This window comes from Cervus elaphus, chromosome 23 (genome assembly GCF_910594005.1).
Source record: "Cervus elaphus chromosome 23, mCerEla1.1, whole genome shotgun sequence".
In the NCBI taxonomy this organism is placed as follows: Eukaryota; Metazoa; Chordata; class Mammalia; order Artiodactyla; family Cervidae; genus Cervus; species Cervus elaphus.
The window spans coordinates 13,825,492-13,835,320 of record NC_057837.1 but is presented as its reverse complement, the minus strand read 5'-3'; positions in this window follow the sequence as shown (position 1 = coordinate 13,835,320).

The window sequence follows — 9,829 nt, the reverse complement described above, 5'->3', positions numbered from 1 at the left end:
TGGTGGAAGTGGCAGCTTGGCTCACTGGACATTTCAAAGCCAAGAATTTCAAATCCAAGAACAAAGGTGTGAAAGTAAATATCTTAGAAGTAGACAAAGCAAAACATGTTGCTGATGACAGACCATCTCACACTATGGAACAAATCTGTGTTCCAAAGCACATTTCATTCAGAGAATTATTCTAACGAGAATTTATTTTGGAGAAATAAAGAATCTCTATACATTAAGGAATCCCATCTGAAAGAATGTAATGGTTAAGTTATGCATGGATTAAGTCCAGACTAAGTGATGGTTAAGAATTGTATAGATTAAAATTTCCTACAGAAGGTCAAGGTCTTCACCAATGAGGTCTGTAGATAAAGACTGACTCAGTCAGACATTGAAATTAAAAAAAAAAAAAAAAAGCTGTATGTCTGCATAAAGATGTAATATATGTATATACATATATGTACATATATACAACACACACACATGCACACCCAGCCATAAGAAAGAATGAAATTTTGGCACTTGCAACAATGTGGATGGACTTGGAGGGCATTGTGCTAAGTGAAATAAGTCAAACAGAGAAAGACAAATACTGTATGATATCACATGTGGAATCTAAAAAATGCAACAAACTAATGAATAAAACAAAAAGGAAGTAGACTTATAGATATGGAGAACAAGCTAGTCCTTACCAATGGACAAAGGAAAGTGGGGAGGGGGAGGATGGTGGGGGGGAGGGTTATTATGGGATTATATGAAATCATCTGTATGAAACTTTTGAGAATTGTAAAGCACTATAGCATTTAATCTTTCAGTCAATACAAAGAAAAAAGGGAAAGAAATAGCAAGTAAATAAATAGAAACTATATATCAATATTTTCTATCTTCGCCCTCTCTTAACTCAACATTCACATGCATGTTTATGTCCTTGGGCGTTTTGCCCCATTTCAGACATGACTTAATTCTTAAGAACTGTGGAAATAACCTTGGCTCTTTCAACCGCTCAGTTGAGCCTGAAAGGATGAATCAATTCACACTGTCTTCTCTCTTCCTATTTCTACTTCTGTTCAGCTCATGATTCTCGAGTTATAGTTCCTACGCTCACCTTCTAAGGCTTTTCAGTTCAAAGGACTATTCTAAGGGATGTGAGCGGTTCCCACCAGTCCTGACGCAAATAACTCCCGCTGCAGCGCCCTTTACAAGCACGAAATGCAAAGGACAGTGCTTCCTTCTCCACGTGGACGGTGGCGTGTTCATGTCACCGGCGCCATTGGCCACGCTCCGGCGAGCCTCTATTTAAATGTGTTAACTGTGGCGATATGTTAGCAATGTACATAAAAGTCACATCCCCAAAAAGGTCTTTCAATGAAATCCCTCGGGAGCATCTTCCTGTAGAAAAGCATCCAGGACTGTTTCTTTAAGGAAACACAGGTATTGTGCACTCTACTTTTTCGATATTCAGAATGAAGCCCCTCCAAAGGACTTCCCCCACTGAAGTTTATAACCTCAGCCTCCACAAGTCCAGTGCAGAGAGATCTACAGCCCGCAGGCAGAGCAAGGAAGCTTTTTAAAGATGAATCATTTTCATAAATGAGTGCAGAGGGAGGTCAGGCCAGGGGACAGAGAAGGTTACATGTGTGCCTGAGATAAGGCCCCATCCATCCTCCTCTTCCTGTCGGGTCTTGATGGGTGAACATTGCCTTGAGCTTCCATAAAACATGTTGTTTGCAGAAAACTTGCAGGTGGTTCATAAAAAAGTCCAAACTGTTACCATGAAATTTATCTCCCGCTGTGGGATCTGTTTATAATAGAAACGAAGGATCTCAAATAGAAATTAAGTATCTCAGACTGACTTATATTGGCTGGGAGGATTGAAAAATTCAACCTGCTTCCCCATCGTGGCACTAAAAATGTCCAAGTATTTGTATTGATGACATCTTGACAAGATACAAGTACGTTCAAAAGAAAAATAATGTCCATAGCATGCACAGCCCTTTCTCCCTGCGGAAAGAATAGGCTAGGTGAGATTTTATGGGGGGGAATTTAATCAGACGACTGAACTCTTCATCACATTTTATTTCTGAAGAGTGTCAAGCATCCATTATTTATGACTTTCCCATCTGTATGGTCAAAGTGAAAAGGGCATCTCAATTTTTAAAATTGTTAGGAAGTGTTTATTGTCTTGAAGCTTAAAAGAGATTGGGGGCAATGGTAATGCTGGCCATAATCGGAGTTACCTCCACATAGAAATGGAAGGGAAATGTTAAGACAATTCACGTAGGTGATTCAGACCCTAAAACCACTTGAAATAAAGAGGCAAGTGAGGAAGACGTGCTGAATTCTGTTTGGGTTTGTTTCTCCAGTGTGGTGCTGGTAACTGGCTGTTTCTCACATCACATGCACGTGTACCTAGATGGTGCTTTTTGTTGCTGCTGTTCAGTCATTCAGCCGTGTCTGACTCTCGACCCCATGGACTGCAACATGCAGGCTTCCCTGTCCTTCACCATCTCCTGGAGCTTGCTCAAGCTCATGTCCATTGAGTTGATGATACCATCCAACCATCTCATCCTCTGTCACCCCCTTCTCCTCTTTCCCTCAATCTTTCTTGCATCAGGGTCTTTCACATGAGTCAGCGCTTCGCATCAGGTGGCCAAAGTTTTGGAGTTTCAGCTTTAGCAACAGTCCTTCCAATGAATATTCAAGGTTGATTTCTTTTAGGATTGACTGGTTTGATCTCCTTGCAATCCAGGGGACTCTCAAGAGTCTTCTCCAGCATCACAGTTTGAAAGCATCAATTCTTCAGCACTCTGCCTTCTTTATGGTCCAACTCTCACATCCATACATGACTACTGGAAAAACCATAGCTTTAATAATATGGATCTTTTTCAGCAAAGAGATGTCTCTGCTTTTTAATGCACTGTCCAGGTTTTAAGTTGCTGCAAATACTCATGGTCATACATTTCAAACAGATGAACTTAGCACACCTATGGTGCAGAATATTGTGCCAAGTTTACAGAATCTAAGCATGTCATAGCTGGAGGGGATCTTGGGTCATATGGAAACCAGGGTTCCTGCCCTAAGCACAGACATAGAAGGAAAAGCCTCTATGGAAATTGGCACAGCAGTAAAGAATCTGCCTGCCAATGTAAGAATGTGAGAGATGCATGTTTGATCCCTGGGTTGGGAAGATCCCCTGTAGTAGTAAATGGCAACCTACTCCAGTGTTCTTGCTTGGAGAATTCCCAGGATAGAGGAGCCTGAACACCTATAGTCCACGGGATCACAGTCACAACTGGATGACTGAGCATGCATGAATGCACTCATGTTCTTTCCACCTTGACAGTAACAATGGTCCAGGTCTTCACCCCACCTATAGGTACACCCAAACCTCTCCTCCATCCTTTCAGCCAGGATGAATGGAGGTGTAGGGTCAGAGCATAAAGTGGGCTGAGAAGCACAGTACCTAATCCAACACTTTTACTGAACTATAAGAGTCCTAAGACTTGGCTTTCAGCTACAGTGAGAAACCAGAGATGTTTTACTTCAATATCTTCTCAGTCCTCTTGTGTTTGCTTTCATCTGCTTTTAACCTCTACATTCTGACCATCCAAGCCACGCTGAATCACTGCGGCTTCCCTCCTAGCAAGTCCTATGTCCTCCACCCAAACAGTCTTCTACTCCTCCCAATTGCAAGGAAAAGTAACATCTCCTCCATACCCTGTTATCCTCTCTCCCTGCTAGAAAATGCAGCTAAGGTCCTAACAGTTCTAGGAATAAAGTTTCCTTCTCTGCAATAACAGCAAGTTGAAAGGGGAGTGACAATTCTGATCAAATATATTGCCCCAAAGAATGGATGTGTTAACTAATAAGTTTCAGGCTTGTAGCAACCAGAAGAGGAGAGTATGCGAAATGAAACACATAGAGAAAAGAAACTCAAAAAAAAGAAAGAAAGAAAAAATAGTGCATCCCTGAGCTGTGAGAACATTTCAGACAGCCAAATGCACGTGTAATTGGTGTCTCCAAAGGAGAGGAGGAAGGGAGAAAATTGTGTGAAGATATAATGGTTGAAAGCCTTGAAAATTTGATGAAAACTGTAAACCCATAGATCCAAGAAGTTCTACAAGTCCCATCACTAGAAATATGAAGAAAATAACACTGGGGCACAAGCTAGCCACATTCTTCAAAACTAGTGATAGAAAGAAAATCTTAAAAACAGAGGAAAAAATAAGCTTCATATCTTAATACATTAAAAAGGATCAAAGATGAAGAAACAAAGATAAAAATGGCAGCAGATTTCTACTCAGAAACAACTCAATGAGGAGACAGAAGAGGACATTTCGGAAGAAAAACAAACAAATCTATACAAACACAATCATGGATTGTTAACATTTATTTCACAATAAAACACTAAACTATTTAAATACAGCAAATTGTGTTGGATGCTAAGGAGACCAAAAAACCTTAGACCCCCTCAGTTGCATTGTAAAAGGTTTATATAAATAGTCAGTACTTATTCTTCCAACCTCAGCTTTTATGTTTCTTTTCAAACTGGTCCACAAATCCAAATTAAAATAATAATAATAGCCTCTATAATTTGGCATGAACTAGGTGCCCAGAATACAAAATTAAAGTACCAGATTTCTGGGCTTAGGAACCACCTTAAATCTTTTTGGGGGGATGGGGGGAATCTGGGTGTCTGTAAGTAAATAACAATGAACAGTACAAGGCCATGTGGTGAGTACTGAAACAGAGACACATTTTGCCTGGGGAGATAAACTGCACTGAGGAGGTGATGCTTGACCATGGAGGACTAGGAGATTCCTCCACACTGAAAAGGATACAGGCAAGGATGAAGCATGGTCTGTGCCAGGGTGCAGGTGCCAACATTCAAAGCATCAAGAGTGTACCTTCAGGGCTTCCCTTGCAGTCCAGTGGTTGGGACTCCACACTTTCACTGTGGGGGGCACAGTTCAGTCCCTGGTTGGGGAACTGAGGTCCCATGTATGTGCCCTGTGGTATGGCCAAAATAATAATAATAAAGAAAAAAACTTAAAAAAAAAAAAAGAGAGCATCTTAGAAATTGGTATCCAAGGAAACTCGACTTTCCATCATGTCACGGGTTCAGTTACAAAGGAATTTCCACGTCATGATAAAGAGACTGATTTCCAAACTGTCAGAAGCAAGGAACAAAGAAAGGATTTGCTTTTAGTATAAAAAGAATTTTCATTTTTATTTAAAAATATTAAGGCTAATGCAAGAGCTTCCCCTCACTCATCTACCCAATTTTTTCCTCTTATGACTTGATTTTAAGTAACGGAGTAGTAATGATCATATTAGTGTTTTAAACATCTCACTAAGATCACAATATATGCAGATGGTTGGAAGATGGAAGACAAGAAGTATCATTTGCAATACTGCAGAAAAGAGATCATCCCCTAGAGAGATGGACAAAGAAGACATGGTGCATATATACAATGGAATATTACTCATGAAGAAGAATGAGATAATGCCATTTGCAGCAACATGGATTGACCTTGAGATTGTCATGCTGCGTGAAGTAAGTCAGACAGAGAAGGGGAAATATCTATGACCCCCTTTATATGTAGAATCTACAAAGAAATTATACAAATGAACTTATTTATAAAACAGAAATAAAGTCATAGAACTAGAGGATGAACTTATAGCTGCCAGTTGGGGAAGAATGGGGGAAAGGATAGTTGGGGAGTTTGGGATGGAAAATGGATAACAAGGTATATGTATGGCTGAGTCCCTTTGCTGTCCACCTGCAACTATTACAACATTGTTAATTGGCTATTCTCCAATACAAAATAAAAAGTTTTTTAAAAAAGAGTGATCATTCTCTAAACTAAAGCAATGACAATGGGGATCAGTAGGGGGATCCAAACTAGAGACATTTAGAATTGTAAAATTAAAAGAGGAATTTCCTGGCAGTCAAGTGGTTAGGGCTCTGTGCTTCCACTGCAGGGGGGCACAGGTTCGATCCCTAGTTGGGAAACTAAGCCCACATGCTGTGTGGTGCGGCCGTAAATAAGTAAATAAAACAGAAAGAAACCCTGAATGCAACAGAATTACAATCAATTAGAGGATATACGGCCTAGACGAGGTAACTTCTTTTGGAGGAAATCAAAGATTTTTTTTTTTTTTTAATATCTGAATGTCATTCAAATGAGCTCAAATGCTCGAATGGGGGAAAAGAGTTTTTTAGTTGGAAGGACTCCCATAAGAAAAGGTACAGATCCAGGAAGGGGCTGGCTAACATCTCACAAACAGCAAGCACCCTAGTGGGACTTAAAGGGTCCTCACCAGGGAGGAAAAAGAAGGAGAAAGATGCTGGAAAGGTAAACAGAAGGATGTGCACGAAAGGCTTAGAACTACCAGCCAAGTTTTGGGAAAGCATTGGCCGTGTCTGAACAGGAGACAGGGTGTGTGGTTTAGGATGGGTGAGAAGAAGCGGGCAGGGAGTTTGGTTATTAAACTGTTATAATGGTCCAGTTGATGGTTAATGAAGAACGGAGTTGGCATGGTAGCAGCTGGAGCAGACAGATGTGCGAGACATCACAGGAGCAACATGTTACAGGGGGAAAAAAATAGCTGTAGGATTTCTGGAAAGCCAGAAAGCCTCAGGCTCTAAACCATTAGGTCCTCTTCGAGTTTCCTCTTGTTATCCATGAACTCCAGACTGGAGTTAGTAATCTGAGCCTGTTCATGCCAGCATGTCCCATAAAGATATGAAAGGAGATACACAAATTCACAAGTAGACACATACACAGATATAAAGATACACAGATAGACGGATACCAAGCTCCATCGACCGATCCAGGTACAAGGTATAATTGGAAAGATCGCTGTTTGTTATTTCAGGACTCAAACGTGCCTTACAAGAAGGCAGAAAGTGTTCCGAACTTTGGCTACAGACGTGTCCAAAAAAACTGGGTGATAGAGTGTGAGTGGGATAAGCATGGGCTCCAACTTTTCCAAACCAGTTCTCTCTCTCCACAGCACAGCCTTACCAGTATAATAGGCTCACCTGTTGATGGAGCAGAAAGACACACCTACTCCTTCCCAAATGCCCTGAGTCCATTTATGTGCACACAGAAATGCAGTCTTAAGCTCTCTTGCTAAACACGCACAAACAGGACTGTGAGCAACTTTCCATTGTGCAGTCAACCATGCTAGGGTTTCAGTCCCCTGGAGATTAGAGGTGTTTCCAAGCCTCGGACTCAAGGCACTGCACTACCGGCCAAGACTTTCCTGAGAGCTGTTGTTTGTTGTTTAGTTGCTAGGTCATGGCCAACTCTTTTGCGACCACATGGATCCCATGGATCTGCCAGGCTCCTCTGTCCATGGGATCTCCCAGGCAAGAATACTGGAGTGGGTTGCCATTTCCTTCTCCAGGGGATCTTCCCGACTCAGGGATCAAACCCCGATCTGCATTGCAGGCAGATTCTTGACCGCTGAGCCACCAGAGAAGCCCCGTGAGAGCTATAATCCCCTGCTAGAGGCAAGCAACAAGAATCTGATGGTGAAGGCAGTTGCATATTTCATCAATGCTGATCACACACCCAGGCACCCAGTTCTTTGTTATGCAAGGACTCTCATGTTACTAGGTAGCTAAATTGGGTTTACTAGGTAATGCTGTACAATAGCATAGTAATAGCGATGATCACATTCAAAAGGAAGTAGTGCAAGGATCCTATGCTGTGGTTTAGAAGACAGAGGTAATTATAGCTCTTCCCAATAATTGTATGGTGTGTCCATCTCGGTAAGCATGTCACTGGATAATGCTACACAGCTTCACTGGGTAAATTGGGAGTCATGGGAAACTTTGAGGGGATTTACCCATAAAAACCTGAACCTTTTGCTGGAAACACAAAGTGAAGATCTCATCTATGGAGATTTTAACTAGAAGGACAGAGAGGACTTTAAAGGAAGATGATTACCATGACAGGTAATGGAAACTCATCTAGGAAGAAAATTCTTTGTTCTTCTGAATTGATTTTGAGTTGAGTGAGCAGCATCTTGTTTTCTCTGTGGGGTGGTGGTCACTGGCCCACTGGATCTGGCTATCTGCCGAAATCACCCCGCTTTCCTGTTCTGCTGTTCTTCCCCCAATAAGGAAACAGCTTGACTAATATTAGAGTCACAACCTGGGTTTGAATTTTACTTACTTGCTGGCTAATGATTTTAGTTAAACTACTCGCCCCATCAATTTCAGTTTGCTCATCTCTAAATTTGGAACAAATAAGTAACTTTGATCATTACTGAGATAGCATGTAAAAATGCTATGCAAACTCTAAATACTGAAAGAAAAATCATTCCACCATATACTTCTTATTTGATGCACTACAGTCATAGGAATGCAACCTATTTAATCAGAAACACTAAAATGTTTTAATAATAAGTTTATAAAAACCAGTATGTATTGCTTTCTTGTCATTGTTGTTCTGTTGCTAAGTTGGGCCTAATTCTTTGCAACCCCTGCATTCAATGGACTTCAGCATGCCAGGCTCCTCTGTCTTTCGTTATCTCTCTGAGTTTGCTCAAATTCATGTCCATTAAGTCAATGATGCTATCTAACCATCTCATCCTCTGCTGCCGCCTTCTTCTTTTGCCTCAGTCTTTCCCAGCATCAGGGTCTTTTCCAATGAGTCAGCTCTTTGTATCAAGTGGCCAAAGTACTGGAGCTTCAGCTTCAGCATCAGTCCTTCCAATGAATATTCAGGGTTGATTTCCTTTAGGATTGATTGATTTGATCTTCTTGTAGTCCAAGGGACTCTAAAGAGTCTTGTCCAATGCCACAATTAGTTTCTAAGCCATCATATTTAAAATTTTTGCTCTCCCCCCTTTTCTAGGAGCTCCATTTCAGCTGGATATTAATGCAGATGCTATGCAGGAAGGTCATATGAAGAAATAGTTGCATAGCTAAGTACAATAATATTATATTGTCAACCATGGTTACTGCCTAGATGATGAAACAAAATATGCCTGAACTGAAATATAAACATCTCTAGCATTGTGGTCTACAATAACCTTTCATGTCTCAGGAGAGGAGGTTAAATGGGATTCTCTCACTAGTCTTAAAATATTTGTCTATCAGATTGGCATATTTGTAATAACGTGTGGAACAGTAATATCATTTCCTGTTACAAAGAAACAAAACTAGCTAGGTCTTGGTGTCCATTTCCCCCAAGTATCTGACTGCCCCCATAAGATGTTTTAAGTTTATGAAAGGGGACATGAAATGAGAATGGGCCAGAAAGAAAATAATAAGTGATGTCTGGGTTTAAGACTCTTTAGAAATTTTCTTAGGGCTTTAGAATCAGACCGGTGCTCAAACCTGACACCAAACTTAACCTCCCCCACTCTCCAGCCAATTTGGAGAAAACCCCCTTCACTTTAGGCTTAGCTATATAAGAACCTGTATTGTCATTCCCAGACCTTTTAATAGATCAAGTCAGGATGGCACCCTCATAATTTAGTGTTGTGAATAGTGCAAATAAAGCCTTCAGTAGCATCTAATCAGAACATTTTCTTTTCTCTTCCCCAAAACCATTATTCCAGAGAGGTCCAGAGTCCCCTGGCCTGTCAGTCATTACAACTATAAGCTGCCCAAAAGCATCTGAAAGCCTTCAAGTAGCTAATTTGCCAAGATGGATTCAAAAGACACGAGACAGCTTACGCTTGTGGTCTCTCTGACCCCTCCCACACAAAGCAGCCTTCTGAAGCCCATGGGGGATTTCTTTTGCTGACGGTGGGCTATTGTTTAAACATTGATTGCCTCTTTTTTCTGTCATTCACTTTTTTCTCTTCCCCAAAATCT